This window comes from Chrysochloris asiatica, unplaced genomic scaffold (assembly GCF_000296735.1).
Source record: "Chrysochloris asiatica unplaced genomic scaffold, ChrAsi1.0 scaffold00128, whole genome shotgun sequence".
NCBI lineage: Eukaryota > Metazoa > Chordata > Mammalia > Afrosoricida > Chrysochloridae > Chrysochloris > Chrysochloris asiatica.
This window is the reverse complement of record NW_006408646.1, coordinates 6,113,602-6,127,632: the sequence shown is the minus strand read 5'-3', so window position 1 is coordinate 6,127,632 and position 14,031 is coordinate 6,113,602. Positions and strand designations below refer to the sequence as shown.

The 14,031-nt window shown below is 39.4% G+C and overlaps 1 pseudogene; it reads right to left on the bottom strand.

Moving 5' to 3' along the window:
• Nucleotides 1-5,723: 5,723 nt before the first annotated feature.
• LOC102830252 overlaps nt 5,724-14,031 on the bottom strand; it is a 13,791-nt pseudogene continuing 5,483 nt past the window's right edge.

Sequence of the window (14,031 nt, the reverse complement as noted above, 5' to 3'; positions counted from 1 at the left end):
TATAATGCTTTTGATGTCATCCCACAACTCATCTGGTCTTTGGCTTTTAGTGTCAAATGTATCAAATCTGTTCTTCAGATCTCTAAATTCAGGTGGGATATATTCAAGGTCATATTTTGGCTCTCATGGACTTGTTTTCATTTTTGTCAGCTTCAGTCTGAATTTGCATATGAGCATTTGATGATCTGTTCCACAATCTGCCCCTGGGCTTGTTTTGGCTGATAATATGGAGCTTTTCCACTGTCTCTTTCCACAGATGTAGTAAATTTGATTTCTGTGTATTTCATCTTTTTTTTTTTTAATGTTTTATTGTGAATTATGTGATAGTTTATATGGGAGAACATTAGTTTTACATTCATTCTATCATATATCATTTCATTGCCATGGTTACAATCCCATGCATCATCAACCAACCAAAGGGTATACCTTCTAAGTCTGCCACCCCCTCCTCCCCGTCTTCAGCACACAGTCCCTCTCCCTCTCTGGATCTAAAGTCCCCAGCTGTTCCATCGTTCCATGTCATCATCTCTGCCTCCATCTCAGGCATCACTGCTTCTCTGGGTAGGGTCCCGCTCTCCACTCTAATCCCTTGATGGTCCTAGGGATCTCCGCTCCTAGACTGGAAAGTTAATCACTCCCCTCCTTGCTATAAAACGTCTACCTTTACATCTCCAACCCTCACAATCAGTCCTGATAACAATTATTCACTATTGTATCACAAGAGACCCATATGCATTTAATTTCATCAGCCCCACCTAGATAGATTGGATACTACTCACTGGAGATTCTACCTTCCTCCAGGCCCTCTGGCTCTAGGTTCCCTCTTGAAAGCTTGTAAGCCAGTCACTTCTTGCCTTTGTAGCCCCCCCACCCCCACCCCTTTTTGGGTAGCCAATGTCCAGGTTGCCCATCCCTGTCTACTCTGTGTATGGAGGGGGTGGGACTGATTCTTGCTGTAAGGATTTGTTCCCTCTTTTGAGCTACTGCATCCATAGGTGTAGGTCAAGTTCATCAAATTGTATCAGATTATTCTTTTTTTCCTCTTCTTTCTTCTTCTGGTTGAGCTCTGATCATCCAGTCATTGAAGGCAGGATAAGTGGGTATTATCTGCAAGTGTGGGTGTTCTTGTGCATATGCCCTCTGTTCTTATCAGCTGGACATTTCACTCTCCACTCTAGTCCTCTGTGGCTATGTCACTTGTGTATTCCATCTTGAGGCCCACGTGTATAGTCGTCTCTTACACTGTTTAAAAAAGGTATTTGAAATGAACAAATCATTGGTTTTGCAGAATTCTATCATGCTATCTCCAGTATCATATCTATCACCTAGGCCATATTTTCCAACTACTGATCCTTCCTCTTTGTTTCCAACCTTTGCATTCCAATCGCCAGTGATTATCAATCTATCTTGATTGCACATTTGATAAATTTCAGATTGAAAAAGTTGGTAGAATTCTTGTATTTCATCCTCACTGGTTTTAGTGGTTGGTGCATAAATTTGAATACTAGTGGTATTAACTGGTCTTCCCTGTAGGTGCATGGGTATTGTCCTATCACAGAAAGCGTTGTACCTCATGACTGATCTGAATATGTTCTTTTTGACAATGAATGCAACACAGTTCCTCTTCAGTTTGTTATTCCCGGCATAGTAAACCACGTGTTTGTCAGATTCAAAAAGGCCATGTCAGCTCACTAATGCCTAAGATATCCAAGTTTATGTGTTCCATTTCATTTTTGACAATTTTCAATTTTCCTAGATTCACACTTCATACATTCCATGTTCTGATTATTAATGGATGTTTCCAGCTGTTTCTCTTCATTTTGAGCTGTGCCCCATTAGCAAATGAAGGTCCCAAGGGCTTTTCTCACAGTCAACTCTCCTTTGAGACGGCAGTTCTTCCCCAGTCGCATTTTGAGTGAATTCCAACCTGAGGGGCTTATTTTCCAGCACTATATCTGACAGTGTTTCTCTGCTATTCATAAGGTTTTCAGTGACTATTCAGAAGTAGTTTGTCTATCCTTCTTCCTAAGCTGTCTTCGTTTAGAAGCTCATCTGAAACCTGCCCACCATGGGCGATCCTGCTGGTATTTAAAATACCAGTGGCATAGTTTCCAGAATCACAGCAACTCACAAGCCACAACAGTATGACAATAATAAAGCTAATGGCAAACTAACAGCTTAATTTGTGGTTTTTGTTAAGTGTCGTCGAATCAGTTCCGAATCATGGCGACTCTGTATAGAGTTTCCTAGGAGCAGCTGGTGAGTTTGAACCACCAACCTTGCAGTTCAAATCAGCCTTGAGGTTGAGTACTTATTCTAAGGCACCACATCAGGGCTCCATAGTCACAAAAAATTGGAGTCCAAACCCCACCAACAACAGAGAGTTTCTTTGGATACTGACACAGAATGTAGGCTATTTGCTTCCTGGCTAAAGTGGTGCCGCTTTGTGGTGCTATAAAGAAACACAGTTTATAATTCATTCCATGGGGGCAGTTTTGAAATTCTTCAAATAGTACTTACTTGATTAAAACATTTCCCCCTGGTATTTGTCTTATTTCCAATTAATACATAGAGTGACACTTTGTTAATGTTTTTATGTGACACTATGAAAAATGTAATTCACATTTGCATATGCTCTACTATATAGAAGGGCCAGGTACCTTGTCAGTGTGGTTCTTGCCCCAACCGAAACATAAATGCTGCCTGTCCCTTTCACTCCAGTTTGGAGTCCCATGGGAGCTGGGGGATGCAATTCTCGGAGAACAGTTGGGCCTAAGCATAAAACTCATCAATAAAGAGCAAGTGCCAATGCCACAGCTAAGTAATTTGTCTCTTGGCTCTCCTGCAGCCCATCCAGTGGTGACCTATTTGTCCCAAGGAATAAATGATGGTAGGTTTGTCCATATTTTACATTTATGAACCTGCCTGCTATTCTCCACCCAGTTCTGCCTATCTGTCTTTGTCCCTAGCTCCTCTCAAGTTTCGTTCTGCTGACTGGCAGCAGGCCTTGACAAAGAGTTATGAAGGTGGATCTGTGAGGGCTGCTTTGAGAAAGAAAGGAGGGAGAAGAGGACGGATCAACTCCCTGCGGAAAGGAAAGATATGGACAGGAGATTGGCTCAGGGGAACCAGATGTCCCAGACGCCACACTAGATAGGAAGGGACCCTAGAACAGAAGGCAACAGACTAGAGAGGCCTGGTTTTAGAAGACAGCATTAAGAGTTGAGTTCAACCCAATAATTATGTTGGAAACTGGGTAGTGCAAGTGGTTTGTGAATGACTACAAGTCTAAAAGTTGGTTTTTAAAATCCATCCAGAAGAAAGCCTTGGCAAACTGCTTCCATAAGGATTTCCCATATCTATCAAGTTAATTCCAACTTATAGCAATCAAGTGAAGCAGAGTAGAACAGCCTTATAGGGTTTGCTATAATATTTTTGAAGCAGACTGCTACCTTTCTCCTATAAAGTGGCTGGTGAGAGTGCTTAACCACTATATCCTTTTATAAAGGTTACAGCCAAGAACACCCTATGTAACAATTCTACTTTGTTATACATGGAGTTGCCATGAGTCAGGCATCAAATTGACTCAGTGACAGCTAACACAATGCTGCAAAATGTAATTGTAGTAACTAAGATCATCCCCATACATGCAAATCCATGTTGGTATTTATTTACACCTTTGCGTAGTTCCTTCCCACACTGAATAGCTTATTATTATTATTTTGGCTTTAAAAGGTTTTGGTTTTATTCATCAGCAATATTTTGTTTGCTAACAATATTAACATTTTGACAATATCCAAAGGCCTTTAAATGCATAATCTCATCTAATTTTCAAAATAACCCTGAGGTAGATCCCATTATTATACCATTTTATACATGAGAAGTGAGGGTCAGAGTTCATGAAACTTGCCCAAAGTTAAAAGTTAGATCTGAAACTGAAACTCAGGCATTCTGACTCCAACACTCAGGATATTGCCTCTAACCACCCAAAGAATTCAACTGTTGAGTTTAGACTTCCATGTTTCATTTTTCTTTTCTTTTTGTAACTACAGCAATTTTTTCACTTTTTATTTTATAAAGGTATACATGAAAAGTGATGGGGCTGTTATAAAACAAATTATAAGAAAAACTATACACTATAAAATCCAACAACAATGAGCAACACTAATGAGATGACGAATTTGATGTCCCATGTTAGCATACTACAATTTCACAGCACAAGGACCACACATTACATTTTTAGGGCCAGCAACTACGTCAAAATGGCATTCTGGCAGATTCATTTAAACCCAACCAAACCTGCTTAACAAAACCACTCTGAATTTAATTTATTGCTTTTGGAACCTTTGCATAAAGATGTCACCATGGAAGGATTAAATAGAAACATGAAATCCATTTTTCATTTATTCATAAATATGCTGTCAAATTCAGTTTTCTATACACTATTGTATTTATTCCATTTTATGTACTACTAGATATACATATATTTTTAAAATATTTAACTTATTTTTGTGAAGAAATTAAATATTTTCTCAAAAAAGAGTCATTTTATTGTTTTCTAGCAACAAATTTGAAATAAGTCTTAGCCCACTCAACGACTCATTTAAAATGCCTTTTACATGGCTTCTTCTCTACAGATCTAGTTAACATAATTCTACTAAAATTATCACTGTTTTACCCTGATATATAGTAGTTAAAGAACATTTTTGTAATAAACATGTTTCTCTTTGATATGATACAGAACAATTTTTTCACTTCTCAATAGCCACTCAAATGTATCGAAAATGTATCCTTCTTTAAAATGTACACACATTTACAGGTTCAAATCTTTATTGTTTTAAAATTCTACATGTCTTTTTACAATACAATATTTTGTTATTTAAATGACCTCTATATGGTTAATGTACACTGAGCATATTTTCTTTCTTTTTTTTGAAACTTAACCATGAATTACCATTTCATCAATATGATTATTCTAAACAGTAATAAAGAAGACGGGAAAGATTGAGTGCTTCATTTGAAAGTGTCAATGGCACAGACGTTTCCCTTATAACCCAGATCACCAATCACTAAAAGTGCTTTAAAGATTGCATATAATTTATGCTTGATCTTAAAAATCAGTCTGTCAAATTACAGAGCTCCTTTCTCTCGTGAAACATCAAAAGGCACTTTAAAAAAAAAAGAGAGAGACAATTTGCTTTAGTAGTCTACAGAGGCAAACTCAAAAGTATGATTATCTGCATGCAATAATGTTCCTCCTTAAATAGTTTTGAAGAATTTATAAATTTTATAAAGAATGTGTTAAAAAGTACAAGTGTGTGATACTGGTTTCACAAAAGGACAAATGCTGGTAATAATAACCAACATTTAATATCTACATTCAAGCTAATGTATATTTAACAGGCAATTAATATGGCTAATTATAAGCCACAAGGCACAGGGTACTCCCTTTGAGAAAATGAACTAGTCTGGCCCACATTTCTAGGTTTAGCTGGGTTAAAAAAAATAAACAAAAACAAAACCATATTAATTCAGGTGAGAATTTTGATGAATTTATTGTTCTTAAAGCATTGTCAGTTAAAAATTCAATGTTGTACATCAATAAAGAGTATTGTCAAGCTGACTTTGTATAAAAAGATGGCCTTCTGGTTTTGGAGTGGTGAATGAGCACTGTACGATAGATCAGAAAAATACCAAAGAATGTTGTTAATTCCTTCTGTAAATTATACTTTCTTATTCCAGGACACTGCTTTTACTTTATAAAACTTTGTCCCCAATGGAACTTTAAATCAGTTTTGTGCCTTCTTGACTTGACAGTATTCCTTTTCCATTACTTTCCTAAATATCCAGGGTCTTCTATATCTACCTGAAGCACCTTTACTTGGTTTGAGATCCAGGCCAGGCAGAGATTCTGAATGCAGAAAGTATAAGGTGGGACTAACAGTGAATAATACATAATTGTCATGGCATTCATCTAGGATGATCTGAAAAAATCTCAAACAGCTATTATTTTTTAGAATGTCTTGAAGACACTCTAAACATAAAGCTTTGATTTAACCACTTATTCTTCTTTCAATTGCAATGTTTATTCTAACAGCATTATCCTCTGTTTTTCTTCAGACAACATATGGATATTTTCTTGTATAGACATCATGCTTGTCTCCATTGCTGATTCCAGTCTCTCTTCTTCTGCTGTTTCCATGGTGGATCTCTCTGTTTCACCAAGGGCAATAGCTTATTGTGGACATGCTAGAGTGTGACTTCTAAGACCAGGTCACTGAAGATCCTGCCTCACTCTCGAGTCACTTGTTCTGGTGGGAAGTCAACTGCCCTGTTGTATGGACACTCAAGCAGGTCTCTAGAGGAGCTATACGACAAGGAATTGAGACCTCTTGCCAACAACCAGCATAAACTTGCCAGGCATATGACTGTGCCATCTTGGAAGCAAATCCTACAGACTCAGTGACATTTTCAAATGGCCAACACCCAAGCTGGCTGTCTTAGTTTCCTGGTGCTGCTATAATAGAAATGCCAAAGTGGGTGGCTTTAGTGAGCACACATTTATTTTCTAACAGTTTTTGGAAGTTAGACATCTGAATTCAGGACACTAGGTCTAGGGGAAGACTGTCTCTATTGGCTCTGGGGATAGGTCCTTGTCTCCTTTTAGCTTCTGTTCCTTGGTCGGTCAGTGATCTTCTGAAGACATCTTCCCCATTTGTACTTCCTTGCTTCTGTGCCTAAACTGCTCTTTATATATCTCAAAAGTGATTGGCTTAAAGCACACCCTTACTGAGATGCCTTCATTACCATAACAAAGAAAACCCCATTCCCAAATGAGGTTGCATCCACAGGCTTGTTGTTGTGTGCCACGGAGTGGATTCAGACTCATTTAGAATTTACAACATGTATGTTTGAAGGGCACAATTCAATTCATAAGATAGTGATCTTAACTGAAACCTCATAGAAGTACAGAGTAGAACCATCCAGCTAACTACAAACTCCTGAGTTCCTGACCCACAGAAACTGTGCGAGAGATAAATGTTTATTGCTTTAAGATGATACATTTGCAAGTACTTAATTCCAAAGAAGTCCTGGTTTGGTGCTGCGGGCTAGTGCACCAGACTGCAAAGCTGTTTGAAATGCAAGGTCGATGGCTCAAGCTTACCAGTTGCTCCTTGGAAACTCGTATGGATCGGAACCGACTCGATGGCACTTAACAACAACAAGAATTCCACAGTAATAGGTAACTGTGGAGTAAGGAAGATTGTAGAACTGATACATTTGAGTTAGGGTTTGGAGAAGAATACTAAAAGGACCATGGACTAACAGACTAACAAGTAAATCTGTGTTGGAAGAAGTACAGTCGCAGTTTCTTAGAAGCAAGGATGGCGAGACTTCGTCCCTCAAACTTTAGTTATATTATCAGGAGGGATCAATCCCTGGAGAAGGACATCATGCTTGGTAAAGTGAAAGGTCAGTGAAAAAGAGGAAACTAGAGGGATTGGCACAGTGGCAGCAGCAATGAACTCAACAATTGCAAGGATAGCATAGGACCAGGCAGTGTTTCATTCTCTTCACTAAGAGTTGGAACTGACTTGAAGGCACCTGACAACAACACTAGGTAACTAATGAGACTCTTCCTTTGCATGTTGAACACTTGTAACTGGTCCAATTCCTTTTTCGTGGAATTTTTGGTTCAATATACAGTTTGCTAAACTTAACAAGAAGGAGCTAGTGTTTACGAGTTAGGCTGCTAACTTCAAGGTCAGCAGTTCGAAACTACCAGTCTGACAATTAACAGACTGCCTATCTTGCATGCCACTGAGTGTTACAAAGAGAGTTTCCCTTCCCCCACACAACGTTCTCCTTCAAGCAGGATAAATGAATTTGATTAAGCAAAGAAGTTTCTAGCATTGGGTGAGGGATAGAGTCATAGTTAGGAGGGCCAACCATCTTGGTTTGAGGGATTCTTGGGTTGTGGTACTTTCAGTGCTAAAACTGGGAAAGTCCTGGGTAAATTGGGACAAGTTGGTTACCCTAGGTGGATTGGGGTTTAGTGGTTGCCCTTCAAGTGAGTTGCAACACTGTCACTCATATAGGATGGACTCAGGGGTGGGAGTATTTGGATCCACCTCATTTGACCCTCTTGCCATATTTGAGGAGCCCTGGTGATGCAATGTGTTAAGCATCGGAGCAGAGTGTGGGACCCTATCCACAGAAGTGGAGATACCAAAGATGGAGGCAGAGATGATGATATGGAGAGATGGAGCAGCTGAGGACTCTAGACTCATGGAGGGAGAGGGGCTGTGTGCTGACAGCTGGAGGGCAGGCTTGCAGGATGTGCCCTTTGGTTGTTTGAATGATTGTATATTCCTGAGTGTTTTGGTATACATCCAAAAAACCAACAAAAAACAAAACCCAGACGGAAAATAGAATCAAATACTGTTGAATGATGATGTGTGGAGGGGATTGTAATCATTGTGATGAAACAAAAAAATACAATAGGATGAGTGTAAAACTGATGTTCTCCCATGTGAACTATCACTCAATTCACAATGAATAATTACAAAAAAGAAGAAGAAGAAGAAGGAAAAGACCAAAATGGATGTCAAAAGAGACTCTGAAATTTGCTTTCCAGCATGGAGATGCTAAAGTACATGAAAGAAATGAGGAAGTGAAAGAGCTGAGCAGAATATTTCAAAGCGCAGCTCAATAGGACAAAGTCAAGTATTATAATGAAATGTGCAAAGACCTGGAGTTACAAAACCAAAAGGTAAGCTCAGACTCTGTGTTTCTCAAGCTGAAATAGAGGTGGAAAAAATTCAAGGCTCAATTTGCAATGTTGAAGGTTTGAAAATGATCAAAAAAAGATGGACGGAATACGCAGAGTCACTGTACCAAAAAGAAATGGTAGATGTTCAATCATTTCAAAAGGTAGCATATGATCAAGAGCCAATAGTACTGAATAAGGAACCCATTGCTCCTGCCATTGGGCCAATCCATCTAGATGGGGATCTTCCTCTTTTTCTTTGATGCTCTTTATACCCTTCTCCAGGGACTGGTGCCTCCTGATAATATGTTCAAAGTATAATAGACAAAGTCCAGTCATCTTAGTTTCTAAGGAGCATTCTGGTTTAAAGAGGTCTTGCACAGCAGATTTGCCTAATGCCATATGTTTTTTGATTTCTCTACTGTTGCTTCCAAGAGTGTTGATGATGGACCCAAGCAAAACAAAGTGTTTGACAACTTCAATCTTTTCTCCACTTATCATGATCTTATTTATTGATCCAGTGGTGATAATTTTTGTCTTTTTTTAATATATTGAGGTGCAACCCATAGCAAAGGCTGTGGTGTTGGAGAAGAATATTAAAAGTACCATAGACTGTGAGAAGAACAAACAAATCTATGTTGAAAGAAGTACAAGCAGAATGCTCCTTAGAAACCAGGATGGTGAGACTTAATCGCTCTTATTTTGGACATATTGTCAAGAGAGACCGATCCATGAAGAAGGATATTATGCTAGGTAAATTAGAAGATCAGCAAAGCAAAGAAAGACCCCCATTGAGATGGATTGGCACAGTGGCAACCGCAATGGGCTCAAGTTTAACAAGAATTGTGAAGCTGGTGCAGGACTGGGCAGTGTTTCATTTGTTGTGCATAAGGTCGCTATGAGTTGGAAATGACTCCACGGCACTTAACAACAGTAACAAGTCATCTATTTTGTCTTCTGTTTGTGTGTTTTCAGGTACATTTGATAGTGTATTTATGACGTGTATCAGACTCTGTAAGTTAGTCTCTATTTTTTCACTGGTGATCTTTATAGTTCTAGGCTTTTTATTTAGGTCTTTAATCCCTGTTGAGTTCAATTTTGTATATGATGTGAAATACAGGTCTTCTTTCATTTTTCTGCAAATGGATTTCCAATTTTGCCAGCATCATTTGTTGAAGAGACAGTCTCTTCTCCATTTAATGCATTTGGGCCTTTTGTTGAAGATCAACTGACCCGGGTTCTAAATTCTGTTACATTGATCTATGTGCCTTTTGTTGTACCAGTACCAGTTTGTTTTGACTACTGCGCCTGTGTATTAGGTTTGAGAATGGGAAGTGAGAGGCCTTCTATTTTGTTGTTCTTTTTTAAACACTGCTTTGCTTATTTGGGTCTTTCCTTTCCATATAAAGTTAGTGGTTCATTTTTCCATCTCTTTAAAGAAAGATGTTGGAATCTAGATTGGGATAGCATTATATCTATCAATTACTTTGGTAGTGTTGACATTTTCACAATATTAAGTCTTCCAATTCATAAGCAGTATGTATTCTGCAATCTCTGAAGGCCTTTTTGGTTTCTTGTAGTAGTACTTTGTAGTTTTCTTTATATTAGTCTCCTATTTCTCTTGTTATATTTATTCACAAGTATTTCATCTTTTGGGTGGCTACTGTAAATTGTATTGTTCTCCTGATTCTCATTTCACAGCTTTCTTTATTAGTGTAAAGGAATCCAACTAAATTTTGTATGTTAATCTTGTACCCCGCCACTTTCCTGAGTCTATTGATGAGTTTCAATAATTTTCTTGCCAAGTCCTAGGTATTTTCTAACTATAGAATTATTAAATGCCATCTAGTCTAGTAAGTCCTGATTCATAGTGACCCTGTGTAGGGTTTCCAAGGAGCAGCTAGCTGGTGGTTTTGAAGCGCCAACCTTGTGATTAGCAGTCCAGTACTTATTCAACAGAGTCACAAGGATTCCAAGTATCGGATTATATCATCTGCAAATAGAGATTTTTCTCTTCTTTACTAATGTGGATGCCTTTAATTTCCCTTTCTTGCCTTATAGCTCTGGCTAAAACTTCCAGCACAATATTGAATTGGAATGGTGATAAAGGGCACACTTGTCTGGTCCTGTTCACAAAAGGAATGCTTTTTTTAAGCTTTTACAATAATGGTTTCATACAATATTTGTCCTTTTGTGATTGACTAATTTCACTCAGCTCAATGTCCTCCAGATTCATCCAAGTTATGAGGTGTTTCAAAGATCCATTGTTATTCTTCAACCTTGCGTACTATTTCATTATGTGTATGTACCAAACTTTGTTTATCCATTCTTCCATTTTTGGGCACTTAAGCTGTCTCCATCTTTTTGCTATCACAAATAGTGCTGCAAGGAACATTGATGAGCACATATCTACTTGTTTCCTGGCTCATATTTCTTGTGGATATATACCAACCAGAGGGATTACTGGGTCATAAAATATTTCTATTTCTAACTTTCTGAGGAAGTGTCTGAGTGGTTGAACCATTTTACAGTCCATTCAGCAATGTAGGAGCGTCCCAGTCTCTCCACATCCTTGCCAGCATTTGTTGTTTTCAGTTCCTTTGAACTTTGCTGTTAATGCTGGCCTGAGATAATATCTCATTATTTTGATTTGCTCTGGTAGCGTAGTGGTTACAAATCGAGCTGCTAACCTCAAGGTCGGCAGTTTGAAACTACCAGCTGTTCTGCGGGAGAAAGATGAGGCTTTCTGCTCCCGTAGAGATTTACAGCCTTGGAAACCCTGTGCAGGGTCACTATGAGTCAGAACCGATTCCACGGTACTTAACAACAACAACAACAAAAGGCTAATGTGGAGTCCTGGTGTGGCGCTGGGGGCTAATGTGTCAGACTGCAAAGTCATTTGAACTGCAAGGTTGGTGGGTCAAGCTCATCAGCTTCTCCTTGGAAACCCTATACAGGGTCGCTGTGGGTTGGAATCAACTCAATGGCACTTAACAACAAACAACAACAATGGCTAATAGTGTAGTGGTTACGAATTGGGCTGCGAACCTTAAGTTCAGGAGTTTGAAACTACCAGCCACTCCGGGGGAGAAAGATGAGGCTTTCTGCTCCTGTAAAGATTTACAGCCTCGGAAACCTTGTACAGGGTCGCTATTGGTCGGAACCCACTCGACGGCATTTAACAATAACAATGGCTAACATTTCTTCAGCATTAGTGAGCTGAAATGGACTTTTCCACAGTCTGCCTCTAGCCTTGTTTTCACTGATGATATGGAGCTTTTCCATCATCTCTTTCCGAAGATGTAGTCAATTTGATTTCTGTGTATTCCTTCTGGTGAGGTCCATGTGTATAGTCGTCTCTTATGCTGTCTAAAGAAGGTATTTGAAATGAACAAATCATTGGTTTTGCAGATTTCTATCATGCATTCTCCAGCATCATTTCTATCACCAAGGCCATATTTTCCAACTACTAATCTTTCCTCTCTGCTCCCAACCTTTGCATTCCAATCACCAGTAATGATCAATAACACCTTGATTGCATATTTGATCAATTTCAGAATTTTTCTATTTCATCCTCACTGGCTTTAGTAATTGGTGTGTAAATTTGAATCATAGTGGTATTAACTGGGCTTCCCTGTAGGCACAGGGATATTATCCTATCTCAGACAGCGTTGTACCTCATGACTGATCTGGATATGTTCTTTTTGACAATGAATGCAACACCATTCCTCTTCAATTTGTCATTCCCAGCATAGTAAACCATGTGGTTGTCAGATTCAAAATGGCCAATACCAGTCCATTTCAGCTCACCACTGGACCAATAAACAGCATTCTTATCAACAGTGAAAAGATTGAAGCTGTCAAAGACTTCATTCTTCTTGGATCAACTATCAACACTCATGGAGGCAGCATTCAAGAAATCAAATGACGTATTGCATTGGGTAAATCTGATGCACAAGACCTTTTTAAAGTGTTGAAGAACAAAGATGTCAGCTTGAAGACTAAGGTGTGCCTGACCCAAGCCATGGTATTTTCTACAACCTCATATGCATGCAAAAGCTGGACAGTGAATAAGGAAGACTGTAGAAGAATTAATGATTTTGAGTTGTGGTGTTAGAGGAGAATATTGAAAGTGCCTGGACTGCCAAAAGAACCAACAGATCTGTGTTAGAAGAAGTGCAGCCAGAGTGCTTCTTGGAGGCCAAGATGGCCAAACTTGGTCTCTCATACTTCGGACATATTGTCAGGAGGGACCAGTTGCTGGAGAAGGATATCATGTTTGGTAAGGTGGAGGATCAGAGAAAAAGAGGAAGACCCCCCAGCAAGATGGATTGGTAATATGGCAGCATCAATGGGCTCAAGGGTGGCAACAATTTTCAGGTTGGCCCAGGAACGGGCAGTGTTTCGTTCTTTAGTGCATAGGGTTGCTATGAGTTGGTACTGACTTGATGACACCTAACAACAATAACAACAAGCCAAATTGGTAGGTTGTAGAGGGTACAGCTGTGGTTGTACTGTAGGACCACAGTAGCTTGTGTCCTGTTAGGTGAGTCAAGAAGAGAAAACACTCTCACAAGACAGAAGGAAAACAAACAAAAAAAACCAGCAAACATCAGCAGAGAAAGAAAAAAGTTGTGAAGAAGGAAGAAAAATGAAAATTAGCTACTGCTTTTCTCTCCACCAATAAGCAGAATGCCTCTGTGCCATCTATAGGCCTCTTGCCTTCACAGTCACCTCAGAAAGTCCAAGATGGTCCTGCTGTCCCTCTATGAACTGCATATATAACCAGACTTTTTCTCTTCTTCTTCTCCCTGCCCCTTCCCTACCCCACACATCTGTTTAGCCGCTTCTCCTTCTGAGAGAGCTAGCCCAGGGCTGGCTAGAGCTAGCTTTCAGATTTGGAGCAGGGCCTTCCAAGAAGGACTATTGTGTCTGGCTCCTGCCTCCTCAATGGTGCCCACCAACTCAGGGTCCACGTAGTTCTGCCTTCCTGGAAAGCAAGACCTTCCCTGGGGGTGTACACTGGTGGAGGCCAGCCTCACCTCTGTTCACCAAAGGAGTGTGAGGAACCAGCGTGGAAAACAAAACAAAAAAAAATCATACCTTTGTATCTGCACATCACAAGTAGGTTTCTGCAATGCAAATTTGTTTTCTTGTCTCTTAAAGCACTCACACACACTCAAGATGGCTGAGGCAAATCCTATTGACCACCACAAATCAGAAGTCTCCTCCTTTCTTGCCACATATACTTAACTCTTTCT